The following is a 15,211-nucleotide window of genomic DNA, read 5'->3' on the forward strand; positions in this document are numbered from 1 at the left end:
CGCCCGAGCGATCTCGTTGGGGTCACGGAATTTGTGACGCACATCCGGTCGCTTTAGCGATGTCTTTGCGTGTGACACCTATGAGCGATTTTGAATCGTCGCAAAAACGTTCAAAATCGCTCAGCGGTGACATGGGGGTCCATTCTCAAATATCGCTGCTGATCGGTGTACGAAGTAGTTCTTCGCTCCTGCGGCAGCACACATCGCTATGTGTGACACCGCAGGAACGAGGAACCTCACCTTACCTGCGGCCGCCCGCAATGTGGAAGGAAGGAGGTGGGCAGGATGTTACGTCCCGCTCATCTCCGCCCCTCAGCTTCTATTGGGCGGCGGTTCAGTGACGCTGCTGTGACGTCGCTGTGACCCTGAACGAACCGCCCCCCTTAGAAAGGAGGCAGTTCGCCGGTCACAGCAACATCGGTAGGCAGGTAAGTAGTGTGACGGGTCCGCACGATGTTGTGCGCCACGGGCAGCGATTTGCCCGTGTCACACAACCGATGGGGGCGGGTACGCACGCTAGCGATATCGGTCACGATATCGCAGCTTGTAAAGTGGCCTTTAAAGGGAATCTTTCACCTGGTTTTGCCACCTAATCTGAGAGCAGCATAGTGTAGGGGCAGAGATCCTGATTCCAGCAATATGTCACTTACTGTGATGCGGTTTGTAGTTTTGATAAAATCACTGATTAATCAGCAGGAGATTATCATTAGAAGGCTACTTGGTGTGCTGCCAGGTAGTCCAGCATATTCATGAGTTCTGTATATCTGCTAGATCTATAAAAGAGTTCCCCATGTAAGGTCTCTACACAAGTGTACACCACTAAATTTAAGTAAATAAAAATTGTTGGGAAAAGAAGGGAATAGATGTGTGGCTTAAAATGTAACTTTTATTAATTTTGAATTAAAGTATAATTGATTTATTAATCCTATTAGAATATAGTGAACCTATAGCCCATTTTAGTCCTGATGTTAAATTATACTATGCATTCACAAATATCAACTTAGCAGCACTACAGCGCTCCTGACTGTATGATATAATTAATTATAATAACAGCACTGTCAGCGCTAAGGCTATGTGCGCACTAGAAAAGTGATTTTTCTCAGGAAAATTTCTTGATAAACTTCTGGGAGTTGAAGATTACTGCACCTGCGGTAAAAACCGCACCAAAACCGTGGGAAAAATGCCGCGGTTTGCCGCGTTTTTTCCGAAGGTTGGTCCCTGCGGTTTTTTTATGCTGAATTGGAACATATTATGAGTCCAGCTAAATGGTAAGAATGTTATTAAGGTCAAGCGTATTCAGTCTCTGTCTACCCAGTGTGAGTGACGTCTGCGACATTTACTGTATATTGTGATATTGCAGCAGTAGGAGGGACACAGAGATCCTTTCAATCACCCCAGGTAGGCTGAAAATGACTTTAAACTATAGAAAAAGGATTAAGCCATTGTGCCCTGGATTTTCAATGTAAGTACACAAGCCTCATCAGGTCTAAAAGATCTACTTATTAATAAATGCAGTTTGTATTGTGAAGCCTGTTCTGTTTTTATGTTACTACGTAAGAAAATATATTTAAAGTAAAAAAAAAAGTGAATGATTTCTATTCTCTGTCCACTTATGCCGGCGTCACACGGTACGATATATCGGGCGATATGTCGTCGGGGTCACGTCATAAGTGACGCACATCCGGCATTGCTAGACATATCGTACCGTGTGACACCTAGGAACGACTGTGAACGAGCAAAAATACTCACCTTATTGTTGCTCGTTCATTTTCATAATGTCGTTCCTCCTTCTGTGCTCCGGTTGTTAATTGTTCCCGTGGCAGCACACGTCGCTCCGTGTGACACCCCGGGAACGATAAACACAGCTTACCTGCGTCCCGCCGGCAATGCGGAAGGAGGTGGGCGGGATGTTTACATCCTGCTCATCTCCGCCCTTCCGCTTCTATTGGTCGGCCGCTGTGTGACGTCGTTGTGACGCCGAACGTCCATCCCCCTTCAGGAAGAGGATGTTCGCAGCCCACAGTGAGGTCGTTCGGGAGGTAAGTACGTGTGACGAGGGTTCACGACTTTGTGCACCACGGGCAACTAATTGCCCGTGACACACACACGACGGGGGCGGGTACGATCGCTAGTGCGATCACACGATAGATCGTCCCGTGTGACGCCGGCATTAGTCATAGAAATGTCTCTTTACTTATTTATTTTCTGAATATCTTGATGACAACTAGATATAATTATCCCTTCCTCTTTAGAGACCTATTGAATTGGTAATAATCTATGTATACTTTTGACAGTATTGCTCCATTCAGCCATGTGATTCCACTTGCAATCTTTTACAATGAGAGATTTCTGGCACTTACGGAGTGTAGGCGCTGGCATGACTGCGGTGACAGCGTGACTCCATGAATGGGAAGCAACTTCAGAAAAGAAGAAGATGCGCTAATTGGAGAATGATTGTATTTTAGAGCAACTGCTGTATGTTTCCAGCTGTATTATGTTGGAAACATTGTCATCTCATTACATGACATTCCTGGTACTGGGGTTGAATCTTAATAAAAATAGAAAAGTTTATTCTCCTGGAGAGAAGGAGGAAGATGTAATGAGATCTGCCCTTAGCCTTTGTCATTTGTCTCTCAGATGTAGCATGGCATTATCTATAGTCAGCGCTGGCAGCTGCTCCTTGTCAGTGGTAAAATGAACAACTTGTTCCAAGAACTTTGCATGAATATGTTGAAACAGGACAAATCCTGTGTAGCAGAGATGTCAGATAGGGTTACAGATTGGGAGATAAGCGAGGTAACACTTTCAATGCCTAATATGAAATGTAACAATGCTGAAGGAGTCCATATAGCTTTAATACCGTTTTTCCAAAAATAAGCCCTCCCCCAAAATTAAGCCCGAGCTTATTTTTGGGGTAGGCTGTAAATATAAGCCCTACTCCAAAAATAAGCCCTAGTTAGTCCAGCGCTAGGTTATGTCACGTGATGCTAAGTTATGTCACTAACATCAAAGAGACATACCTAATGCTGGAGGCAATGGAATAGGCATAATGTAGCTCCCAAATCGTCCTGCCACTTCATCCCACCATGGTAGGGTAAAATCTGCTCACCCACTTTGGAGTCCCGCCTCCTGAGTGTTGTCACCCAGTTCCCATCTCCTGGCGTCTACTGTGCTATGATGTTTGCTTGCTTGCCGCTCCAGAGTCCTGCCTCCCGAATGCTGCCTCCTTAGTCCCACCTCCCGGACGCTACTGCCCTATGGTGTGGGCTTGGCTACCGCTTCAGGGTCCCGCCTCCTGCCTCCCGAGTGCTGCCTCTTGGAGCCCGCCTCCCAGCCAGCTATGTTCACTCCCACAGAAGCAGCCACATGTGACATCTCAACTACCTTTCCTGAGTCCTGCTCCAGACTCCCACCTTTTGCCCCCTCCTGGCTGCAAATAGAATAAAATGCCACTGCCACTCAAAGTGTTTCGAGAGTGCCAGTAAATGTTGCCATATAAGACACTGTCACTGCACCAAGAATTGTGAATGTAAGTTAGGGTTAACGTTACTAACCCTAAAGCTGGCCATACACCTTCAAGGTAAATTGAGGAATAAATGTGTAATTGTTATTCATGGAAAAAAAAATAGCCTTCCCCCAAAAATAAGCCCCAGCCCTTTTTTGGAAAAAAAAATAATATAAGATCCTGTCTTTTTTTTTGGAAAAAACATGGTAGCTCTAGATACACATCTACAGTATTTTTCTGGGTTCCTCCACGGTTTACAGCATAGTAGTAAAAAAAGACATGAACACACATCCAAAATTTATAAGTTGATCTAAAGCCGCTGCAAAGAGAGGTTCTGCCTTTTTTGCTCTCAGTTCACACACTGAGAGCTTGAGGACGGGGATTGTGCAGCTCCTTCTACAGTGTGCTGGTGCTGTGTGGTGGCCATTGTTGTGGTGGTTTTGTGTCAGTGAGACAGTGCGGCCTGGAGCCGTGGGGATTCTGCCTTGCAGCATTGTGTTGGGAGGAACCAGGTCATCTGCCCTGTTGGTGCATTGCCGTCACAGTGGTGGTTGCTGCACGGCGCCGCACCTTCAAAGCATAGATTAGGGACCCACTCAGAGGTTTGCCGTGATGTGGCAGTGAGCATCACACAGTCTGATCAGAATGTTAAACCAAGAACCTCATGTTCAGGTACTTAATTTTTGCCTAGCGTCCTTAGGTCAAGTGTGATTTTGGGATGTGCGATTCATGTCTTTTTCTACAGTTGTTGCATCCTCCATGCTTTAGCGTGCATATGTTCGGAAAGGGAAGCAAGCTGATACTAGACTTTCCTAAACAGCAACTATCTCAGTGTAGAAGAAAGGGTTGAGAATGTTGAATTATGTAGAATATGCTTTAACCTTCTTTTCTCAGCCATCTGCCATTGGGAGAAAGTTGGGACACCCCCATAAACGTTAGATGTGTTGCTCATCCAGCCAAAATTGTCCAAAATTTGTTAATTTGTATAGCCCCTTTAAAGGGAATCTGTCAGCAGGTTTTTGCTACTTCATCTGAAAGCAGCATGATGTTGGCAAAGAGATCCTGAATCTAACAATGTATCACTTAGATTACTGGGTGCAGCGGTTCTGACAACATGTGCATTTTTAGCTTTCCTGCCCTCACCAGGCCCTCTATAGATATTGTACATTGACAGTGAGGTGTCAATCATAAGAAGGGGCGTGTTGGACTAGCATGTGTGTGACATTGTAGTCCGAGCAATGATAAGGGTCCTGTTGCTTAAACAAACATAGCAAATAAACAAGAGATCAAACTATAAAAAGACAGGCAGAACTGAATTTTCTGTGTTAACCCTTGCAGCATGCTGTCTTCAGTTTATATAGCCTGCTGACAGATTCCCTTTAAGGGTATGTGCAAACGATAAATATTCGTTGCAGACAAATCTGCACCAAAAATCTGTCTCTTGACAGGAAAAACATTGGATAAAAAAATGTGTGTTTCTGTATGACATCATTATAAAAGAAGACTAAACATTAGGAGAAAATACTTGATTAGGGAAAATGAGAAAATATTTTTTCCTAGCATAGCGGATCTAAGCCTTTAAGTAGTCTCCTGTAAGACAATCCCCTGTCTTGCTGCTTATATGAGCAATACATATCAAATCTAAAACGGTATAGCTAATGTGACTAAATGAGAATATATGATAGCTCTGCCATATCACTATAAAAGTGAGATAAATTTAAATGTTAAATGTATTTTTAAAATATGTTTTTCGCTTTTTTATACAAATCACCATCTGTATTGTCTTGCAATTTACACATGGGCCACTAGTTTAGACTTTTAAATTCCTGTTGTTTCACAGAACAACATATGTACTTTGGGCACAATAGTCAGACCCTAACCCTATCTTTTCTATTGAAGTGCCTAGTGGATATGTACATGGAGCAGGGTACGGTTAGAAATCATCTATTGTGATAGGTTGCTCCTGCGTTATCTGCTGTGTTTGGAGGTGCTAGCTAGTATGTGACCGCATTTATACAAATCTCAAATGACCTCCCAATCTCACTGCAGAGAATCCTGACAGCATGCAATGCGTGCGCTGTGAGAATTCAGAAATCTTTGATGCACAAACTTGGGCAACCCCTGTAATGCTCCTACATGAATACAAACTTAGTATTCCTTAACTTGTCAGACATTACAACACTTTATTAACATAGCCATGTATCACGTAATCTTACAAGTTATTTATTGTTACATGTGTACAGGATCAGAACCAATAACAGCACAATAATACATCCCCAGAATCACCAGCAGTACAGAAATACATAACCAAAACCACCAGAAATACAAAAATACATTATCAAAACCACCATCATTGCATAAATAAATCACCAGAACCACCATCCATCAGTACATGAATACACTATCAGAACTACCATCAATACATGAATACATCCCCAAAACTACCATCAGTTCAGAAACACATCACTAGTACTACCCTCAGTACAGAAATATATTACCAGAACTATCATCAATACATTAATAAATCAACAGAACCATATGGGTAAATTAATACATCGCCATATCCACCATTAGTATGTGAATAAATCAGAAAAAACAAATTCAACACATGAATACATTTCCATGACTACTATCTGTACATGAAGCATTAAAATCATCATCAATACATGAGAACATCATCAGGACCACTATTTGTACATTAAATCAGCACTAAAACCACCATCAGTACATGGTACAGCAATTGCAATGTCAGGTTAGCCCCATATACTATTATATATTATTATTATTATATATATTATATAGGTATTGTTTGAACCTACAACTCCTCGTGCATCCTTCTTAATGGTGAAGAGATTTTGGGGACTGTTGTCAATCATCATCAGTCTGGAGACCATACAGGGATTACAGTGTTGATTAGAATTAGTCAGTACCACAAATAAACATTTGCATCCAGATACTTTGTAGATGACATCTTCGCTGATTGGAGTCATTCTCTTTTTTTCTTCTTTATCTTGTCCAGATGCCATGGCGACTGTTCACAACCACAGCTTGGTTCTGCCACTCCCTTCTCACTACTCACTCTCTATGATGTGCCCGTTATACTTTTCTCCCCATACTGTCTTCCCTTTACTATTTCCCTCAATATTTTCCTCCCACATTTTCCACCAACTCACCATGCTGTCTCCTCACATATTTGCTCCCTTGCTCTCCATAATGTCTCCTCACACATCCCCTCTACTCCCGACCCATACTGTATCACTACACATTCCCCAATCCCCTTCCCTATTATCTACTCACACATTCCCCTCTCACTCTTTATACTGTTTTCTCATACATCCCCCTTCCCCATACTGTTTCTGCACACATTACAACTTACAGATGCCCCAATCCCCCTTCTATCTCTTTACACATTCCACCTCGCTCACCATATTGTTTCGTCACACATTCCCCCTCTTGCTCTCCATAATGTATATAATGTCATACATCCCCCTCTCAATTTTGTTTCTGCACCCATTCCCCCTTGCTCCTCATGATGTTTCCTCACACATTTCACCCCTCTCGCTTACATATTGATTCCGCATCCAAGCCCACCTTTCAGTTACCATATTGTTTCCTCACATATTTTACCCCCTCACTTTTCATACTGTCATCTCAGAAATCCCAGATTCCCATACTGACTTCACATCCAAACACCCATGCCTCCACTCCCTATACTATTTCCTCACACATTTTCCCCATACTGACTCCCCAAATCTCCCTGTTACGTCACCACCGGAGTCTGCTCCAGCGACTTCTGCTCCGATCGCCAGGAGACGCCGTGTTCCTGCCGTGGATAGTGCTAGTGATGGGAGAGGAGTCGATGCCAGCGGCACCGGTGGGCGCAGGCTCCGATCATCCACTGGGCTGGGTTATCTTGGGATCTGCAGTACCGCTGGCTGATGGTGGGTGGCGTGTGTCTTCCAGGTGAAGTTGCCAGCGTTCAGCTACAGCCAATGGGAAGACACCACACCCTTCTTATTCCCCCTCCTGTCACATGACCACTGCCAGAGATAGTTCTGATTTCCTGGCTCCTGTTCCGCCCTATTCTGTTTTGTGATTCCAGTGTGCTGACTTCTGCGTGTTTTCTGACTACCCTTCTGCCTGCTGTTTTAATACCTCGCTGCCCGATCCGGATTTGACCTCTGCTACGTTTTCTCATTACGACCTTGTCTGCCAATTCTGTCCCTGTTCTGCTATTCCTGGTTTGACCCTGCCTGACAATTACTCTCATCGGACTGCAGCCTTCCACAGGTAGTGAACTCCAGGGCCCTGTGTAATTCCAAATCACTGTATAGGTGTTAAAGGGTTTCAGGGTTCTGGGGGTCCTGCTTTGTGAGTGGCTTCCCTCTAGTCTGTCCATTACATCCCCCTGAGTCTGTTGATCCAGGAAGGCGTTACACTCCCCCATATATAATAAATCTTCAGTGTCTTCAGTTCCACTGGAACACTTAAAAAAAACAATGTTATTTGTGCCTATTCGGGATGTGAGAGTGACATTAGCTGTATGATCAGATGATTTGATCATGTTGCTGTCACGATATGACTGCAGGATAACAAGGGTCAGGGGGCTCTAATGTGGTCCTTCACAATAGGGGACTAACCCTAACCTCTGGATTACCCCTGAAGGTGGGGATGCTGGAGTCCCGTACCTTACTATTCTCCTGACCAGACCTAATTTGCCCCCCCACCCCCCACTTTAGGGAGGCAAGGGGCAGGAGTGTGATATAAAACACAGACACACTGCAAAATCATAGGAAGAGACAGTAAGCCACTAAGAAAAAAATCAAGAGAAGTAAGGCAGCAACAAAAGGACAACAAGGGTTAATACCACAACAGCTCATACAAAAAAGTACTACAACCACCAGTTAGTCTGCATCACAAGACCTCACCAAACTAGTATAGACAAGCTATAGCTGGCATTAAAGGAAAAGTCCAGCCAGCATACAGTGCCTACAAGTAGTATTCAACCCCCTGCAGATTTAGCAGGTTTGATAAGATGCAAATAAGTTAGAGCCTGCAAACTTCAAACAAGAGCAGGATTTATTAACAGATGCATAAATCTTACAAACCAACAAGTTATGTTGCTCAGTTAAATTTTAATAAATTTTCAACATAAAAGTGTGGGTCAATTATTATTCAACCCCTAGGTTTAATATTTTGTGGAATAACCCTTGTTTGCAATTACAGCTAATAATCGTCTTTTATAAGACCTGATCAGGCCGGCACAGGTCTCTGGAGTTATCTTGGCCCACTCCTCCATGCAGATCTTCTCCAAGTTATCTAGGTTCTTTGGGTGTCTCATGTGGACTTTAATCTTGAGCTCCTTTCACAAGTTTTCAATTGGATTAAGGTCAGGAGACTGACTAGGCCACTGCAATACCTTGATTTTTTCCCTCTTGAACCAGGCTTTGGTTTTCTTGGCTGTGTGCTTTGGGTCGTTGTCTTGTTGGAAGATGAAATGACGACCCATCTTAAGATCCTTGATGGAGGAGCGGAGGTTCTTGGCCAAAATCTCCAGGTAGGCCGTTCTATCCATCTTCCCATGGATGCGGACCAGATGGCCAGGCCCCTTGGCTGAGAAACAGCCCCACAGCATGATGCTGCCACCACCATGCTTGACTGTAGGGATGGTATTCTTGGGGTCGTATGCAGTGCCATCCAGTCTCCAAACGTCACGTGTGTGGTTGGCACCAAAGATCTCGATCTTGGTCTCATCAGACCAGAGAACCTTGAACCAGTCTGTCTCAGAGTCCTCCAAGTGATCATGAGCAAACTCTAGACGAGCCTTGACATGACGCTTTGAAAGTAAAGGTACCTTACGGGCTCGTCTGGAACGGAGACCATTGCGGTGGAGTACGTTACTTATGGTATTGACTGAAACCAATGTCCCCACTGACATGAGATCTTCCCAGAGCTCCTTCCTTGTTGTCCTTGGGTTAGCGTTGACTCTTCGGACAAGCCTGGCCTCAGCACGGGTGGAAACTTTCAAAGGCTGTCCAGGCCGTGGAAGGCTAACAGTAGTTCCATAAGCCTTCCACTTCCGGATGATGCTCCCAACAGTGGAGACAGGTAGGCCCAACTCCTTGGAAAGGGTTTTGTACCCCTTGCCAGCCTTGTGACCCTCCACGATCTTGTCTCTGATGGCCTTGGAATGCTCCTTTGTCTTTCCCATGTTGACCAAGTATGAGTGCTGTTCACAAGTTTGGGGAGGGTCTTAATTAGTCAGAAAAGGCTGGAAAAAGAGATAATTAATCCAAACATGTGAAGCTCATTGTTCTTTGTGCCTGAAATACTTCTTAATACTTTAGGGAAACCAAACAGAATTCTGGTGGTTTGAGGGGTTGAATAATAAATGACCCTCTGAATAAACTTTTCACAATTTAAAAAAAAAAAAAAAAAAAAGAAATAACATTCTTTTTTGCTGCAGTGCATTTCACACTTCCAGGCTGATCTACAGTCCAAATGTCACAATGCCAAGTTAATTCCGAATGTGTAAACCTGCTAAATCTGCAGGGGATTGAATACTACTTGTAGGCACTGTATATAGGAAGAGAGTGAATGTGACTGGCTCCCATACAGCATGTGATAAAAGGAGACTAACAAGCAGCCCAGCAGAGATTAATTCTTGCTAGCTTGCCTATGAACCATAAGTTTGTGGGTCAATACCTGAGTCTGCCTGCACTGACCACAAACATCAGAGAAGTCAGCAGGCACAGTGCAGAATCTGTGGTCTCCACAGAGCCTGACGCTGCCATGACAGTCAGTGAGGTTTGTAACAATCTCCCTGTGACAGCTGCTGACTTCACCCTGATCTGGAAGTGCCAGCAGTCAATGCTTCAATTATACTTGTGCCTAAAAGATGGAGTAAAGACAAAATCCCTTTCGGCGCTTCCGGAGGATAAATGGATTATCAGTGCAAGTTTGCAAAAACTTCAAGAACAAGGGTTTATTAAGGGTTCAATAAAAAACGGACAATTACGGACAACGCGTTTCAGCTAACAAAAGCCTTCATCAGGTGTAGTTTACCAAACTTGGAGCAAGTTGGTAAACTACACCTGAGGAAGGCTTTTGTTAGCTGAAACGCGTTGTCCGTAATTGTCCGTTTTTTATTGAACCCTTAATAAACCCTTGTTCTTGAAGTTTTTGCAAACTTGCACTGATAATCCATTTATCCTCCGGAAGCGCCGAAAGGGATTTTGTCTTTACTCCATTACCCATGTGGGAGCACCTGTTCAGTACTCTCATTGTTTTTCCCGAGGATTCGTGCTGCATACTGGAGGATTAATAAGAGAGTTGATCCACTACACGGATCATACTAGCGAAAACAGAAGAAATCTGCACGGTGAGTGTAAAATTCGTATGATCATTACAATCTGTGTTTACACACATCTACACTTAGATTTGGCGCCCCGTTGTCCTCTTCTTTTTTTCTTTCCTTTATTCTGTGCCTAAAAGATGTGAGTACAATTTGGCATGTTATATCCTCTCTGATTCAGCTGTCACCTTGACAAACAGCTTAGAGAACCGCTGAATCCCACTACAGGGGGCGGAAAAATGCAGCTTCTTGGAGGACACCTTGGGCCACAGTATTTGGCAGCCCGATGTCACCACCCTGCTGACTGCCACCTGGGTAAATGCTTCTCCTCCCCCCTCCCCCCAGATGTGCACCTGCATCTATAATTCAAGGTAACCACCCACTCTATGACTAGTAGATGGGTTTTTTTCCCCTCAGTATTTTGCATCTGTGCTTCAGCCTTTATCATGGGGCTGTTGCGTCATGCAGGCCAATTATTATTGTGTCTTGCAGATGGTAAACGCGGCTGTCTTTTTTCTGTTATGTTTTTTAAATTTTTATAATCTCTTTGGTGTGTTAACAGATCAGTAGTTCTGCGGGAAGATCTTTTAGTTTCAAAGTTCTGCGGTAAAGGTATCACAACTACAAAATTTCAATTTTGTTTCTCTCACTGAGAGCAATCAATCAACAGATCAGTAAACACATTTATTAATAATCTTTTTATTTCCAGATATGCATGTCTATCCAGCCATTTTTCCAATCTCATTTTGCATTAGCGCAAAGCATAGTTGGATTCAATGCTTCCTCCATCCATTTGAGCCTAGACACGGAGAGAAGCGAGTCTGTTAACATCTTCCTATAGGATGCGTCTAAAAAGGAGCTGCTTAGTTGCAGAGCCTATATACTTTAATCAAATGTGTACAAACAACTTCCTGTTTTTACAAGTGTAACGAAAGTGGAGTTCATGGATAGAAAGATATTTGGATTGGAATTTTTAAGATTCTAAGTTAATCTAAAATATTTTACCCCCAATAAACCAAGTATCAATACAGATAAGTATCCATATTTAACTTGACAGGTTTCCTTAAAAACTGTGAAATTTTGAAAAACTGCAATTTCAAATATCTACAGAAAAAACTGTGTAAATGTCCCAGCAAACTGATGGAGGGAAGAGAGGTACATAAACCCACTGTTGCCAGATCCAGGCTTACCCTGAGGGGGTTGTGACTAAGTTGTTAATCAGTCTTCACTAAAGCCTCTGATGGTGACGTTGGACTTCTCTGATAATAGGCACCATGATCCACGCCAAGGCAGCTCCTGGTTGTCGTTCTCTGCCAAAGGGACTGGTTGGTGCAAGCCGAGACCGGAGAAAGGATATACTGCCACTTACCCCAAGCACTCCTGAGCTCCCTGACATTCCTAAATGGGATATTTCACCCCAAGCAGATATAATTTTGCTATTCCTGTCTTTCCCTGAGCACAACCTTGTCTAATCCGCAGGGAGCTTGATTGCTAGTCCTGCTGTAAAATAAAGACACAGAGGGGATAAAACAGACAGGGGTAAAAGAAACAGCAATCATATGAGGCACACCAAACTACAGGAAGGAGTAAAGGTAAAGGAGGCAAACTGAAATGGGATTAAAGGAAGAGAAAACACCATACAACTTCCACACAGCAATCTCTGGCTGCTGCTCCCAAAACAACTTCTTAGTCCACAGCTCACAAGTCCACTCCTGCAGCCTAGGTAGAGCAAAGCTATTACTTGGAACTCCCTGAGCTGAAAGGAGAGTATTTATAGCAGAGGTGAATGGCAAACTCAAACCAGCTGAGACCTGGCTTTTCATCCTGAATTAGGAGACCAGATGAACTGCTTAAACTTTGCACCACCGGTTCAAGGAGAATCTGCATAGCCAGCAGTTTTAACCTGTGCAAGCGAGCATGTAGCCGTGTGCTGCGATCTCCTGACACCTGAAATAGAGGCGGTACCTTTGTGACTATATAATTTAAAAAATGTAACATCCAAAAAATACAATCATATAATCACCCTGTAAAATTGTCCAAATGACAATTTTTGTCTTAAAGAATATACTAAAGAGCACAGAGAGGAAAGCTCCAAGAGGAATAAATATCCACTAAGAACACCCTAAGTCCTTGTTTAGCAAAAAGCAAATTTCATTACACGTTTTATTAAACGACTTTCAAAGTGCAATCTATCACATTTATATTTAGTCTTCTCTGTGTTAAAGAATCTCACTTACCAAACAGATCTGTCAAGTTGGAAATAATGATCCAGCTGCTTCATTATGAATATGCATCTCTGTAAATTCAAATTGGTGCCATTTAGAAATGAACTGCTCTTACATCAACATTCCCCATATAGCTTAAAAGAAAAATGCATCTGTACCGAGGGAAAAAAATCTATCTATCCATCTAACTATCTATCTATCCAAGGATTACTCTAGCTTTCCTGCTAGTTGAGGCAAAAATTGAAATTACGCCCCTCCCCACAGTGCAATATAATTCGGTTGTGAATAAACAAAATTCTGCCAGTTTTTATTTCTTTTATCTGTACAGCATACTTTGTAGTGCAAAAATTGCCTCAAATTATTTCTCAGGTCAGTACGATTACAGTAATAGCAAAGTTGTATATATTTTTTTTATCTTAACTACTTCTGGAATGCACATAGACTATAAACGTCTGGGCAGCCCACACATTACTCTGCACTGACGTTCTAAAACATCAATGCAGTGTAAGCAGCTTGAACAAGATTGTACAACTGTGGGGGTGGGAATCTGGCTGTCATACACAGCCAGACTTCCTAGAGATAAGATAAAAATGGTTTATTACCATGTTTACTTTCTCAATCTCTGTATATACAGCACTGAACCTCGCTGTGTATAAAGATTAGTAAGAAGCACAGGCAGTGCTTCCTCCTCTTGACCCAGTGAGCAAAAACTTTACTAGGTGTAGGGAGGGAGTAGGAGCGGCTGAGTCCTAGGAGACACTGTCAGCTCTGCTATGTAGGCAGGAGGTTGAAATTCTCCTGTAACTGTGGCTAATGTACGATACGATACGATACCATAATTTCCCACGGGATCAATAAAGTGTATCACAGTAGAACAACTTAAATCATAACATGAATTACATAATTGACAAGACAGTAGATTTGACAGAAGAACATTATACATTAGATTAGGACATACACAGCGGGTGAACTGAAAGTAGAAAAAATAAAGTAAACATTCACTTAATATACTAATATAGTGGCTCCCATTTAAAACCTTATTGGGCAAAAAAAAATGAAGGCACTCCCAATATACAGTCTGAACAGGTGCAAAACTGAACATGACATAAAATAACGAAAAAGACAATTGCACTCTGAAATGCTAAAGCATGCAAACCAGGATTGTAAGAATACAGACATGCATTACTGCTAAAGGAAATAAATGAAAAACTTGAGATATTTAGCATACAAAAATGTCCATTTCTGTATTTACCCATTAACCACGTCAAGGCATATCTCGTATACTGGTTACCTACTCTAACATCTCTCTCTGGGTTAAAAACTGCCAAGGATCCTACTCGCCCATACACATGGAGATTTTTAATCTAGAGAAAGGCATTAGAGTAGGCACCCAGTATACGAGATATGCCTTGACATGGCTACTGGGCAGATATAGAAATGGTCATTTTTGTATGCTAAAACTCTCAATTTTTCCTAGATTTCCTTTAGCAATAATGCATGTCTATATTCTTACATTCACAGTTTGCATGCTTTAGCATTTCAGAGTGCACTGTCTTTTTTGTTAAAACCTTATTGGGACATAGTGTGTAAGGTAAATGAAAAAAAAATGAAAAAGCAACAATAAAATAAAAAGAATATATAAAAATAATTTCTACGGAAAGGAGAATGAAATTTAAAATGTTTTAAGCTGTCCTTTGTTATTGAAAAAAAGTAAAAAACATAAGATAATAGATACACATTTACTATTTTTCTTTACATTTTCCCCTAATAACAGCCAAAAATATGACATTAAGTCCCATGTATTGCAGAAAAAATGGGAAAATCTTATTTGAATATCCAAATAAGAAATGTTTTTTAGAGTTGTTAAAAACATGATAAAACCCCCAAAAATTGCTTGACCAGGAAGGTAGAAAAATGTCAAATTAAGTTGTTTTTTCCTAAAAATACCTGCTTATCATTCCGCTGGCATGTTCCTTATTGAGGTCTAATCACCCCATTGCTGTTGCAAGGTAAAAGTTGTACACTATGTCCTGGAATGATCTCCTTAATTGACAACCGGAGGATTGGTGCTTGAGTGGCTCAACAGTGGAATTGCATCAAGCCCATTCTCTTCTCAGCTGTATTATT

General features: G+C 42.2%; 1 protein-coding gene across 1 annotated transcript in view; it reads right to left on the reverse strand.

Moving 5' to 3' along the window:
- Nucleotides 1-15,211, reverse strand: part of CAMK4 (calcium/calmodulin dependent protein kinase IV) — a 393,072-nt gene that overhangs the window by 231,639 nt on the left and 146,222 nt on the right. The gene's annotated exons all lie outside the window — the stretch shown is intronic.

Source organism: Anomaloglossus baeobatrachus, chromosome 1, assembly GCF_048569485.1.
Source record: "Anomaloglossus baeobatrachus isolate aAnoBae1 chromosome 1, aAnoBae1.hap1, whole genome shotgun sequence".
NCBI classification, from domain to species: domain Eukaryota; kingdom Metazoa; phylum Chordata; class Amphibia; order Anura; family Aromobatidae; genus Anomaloglossus; species Anomaloglossus baeobatrachus.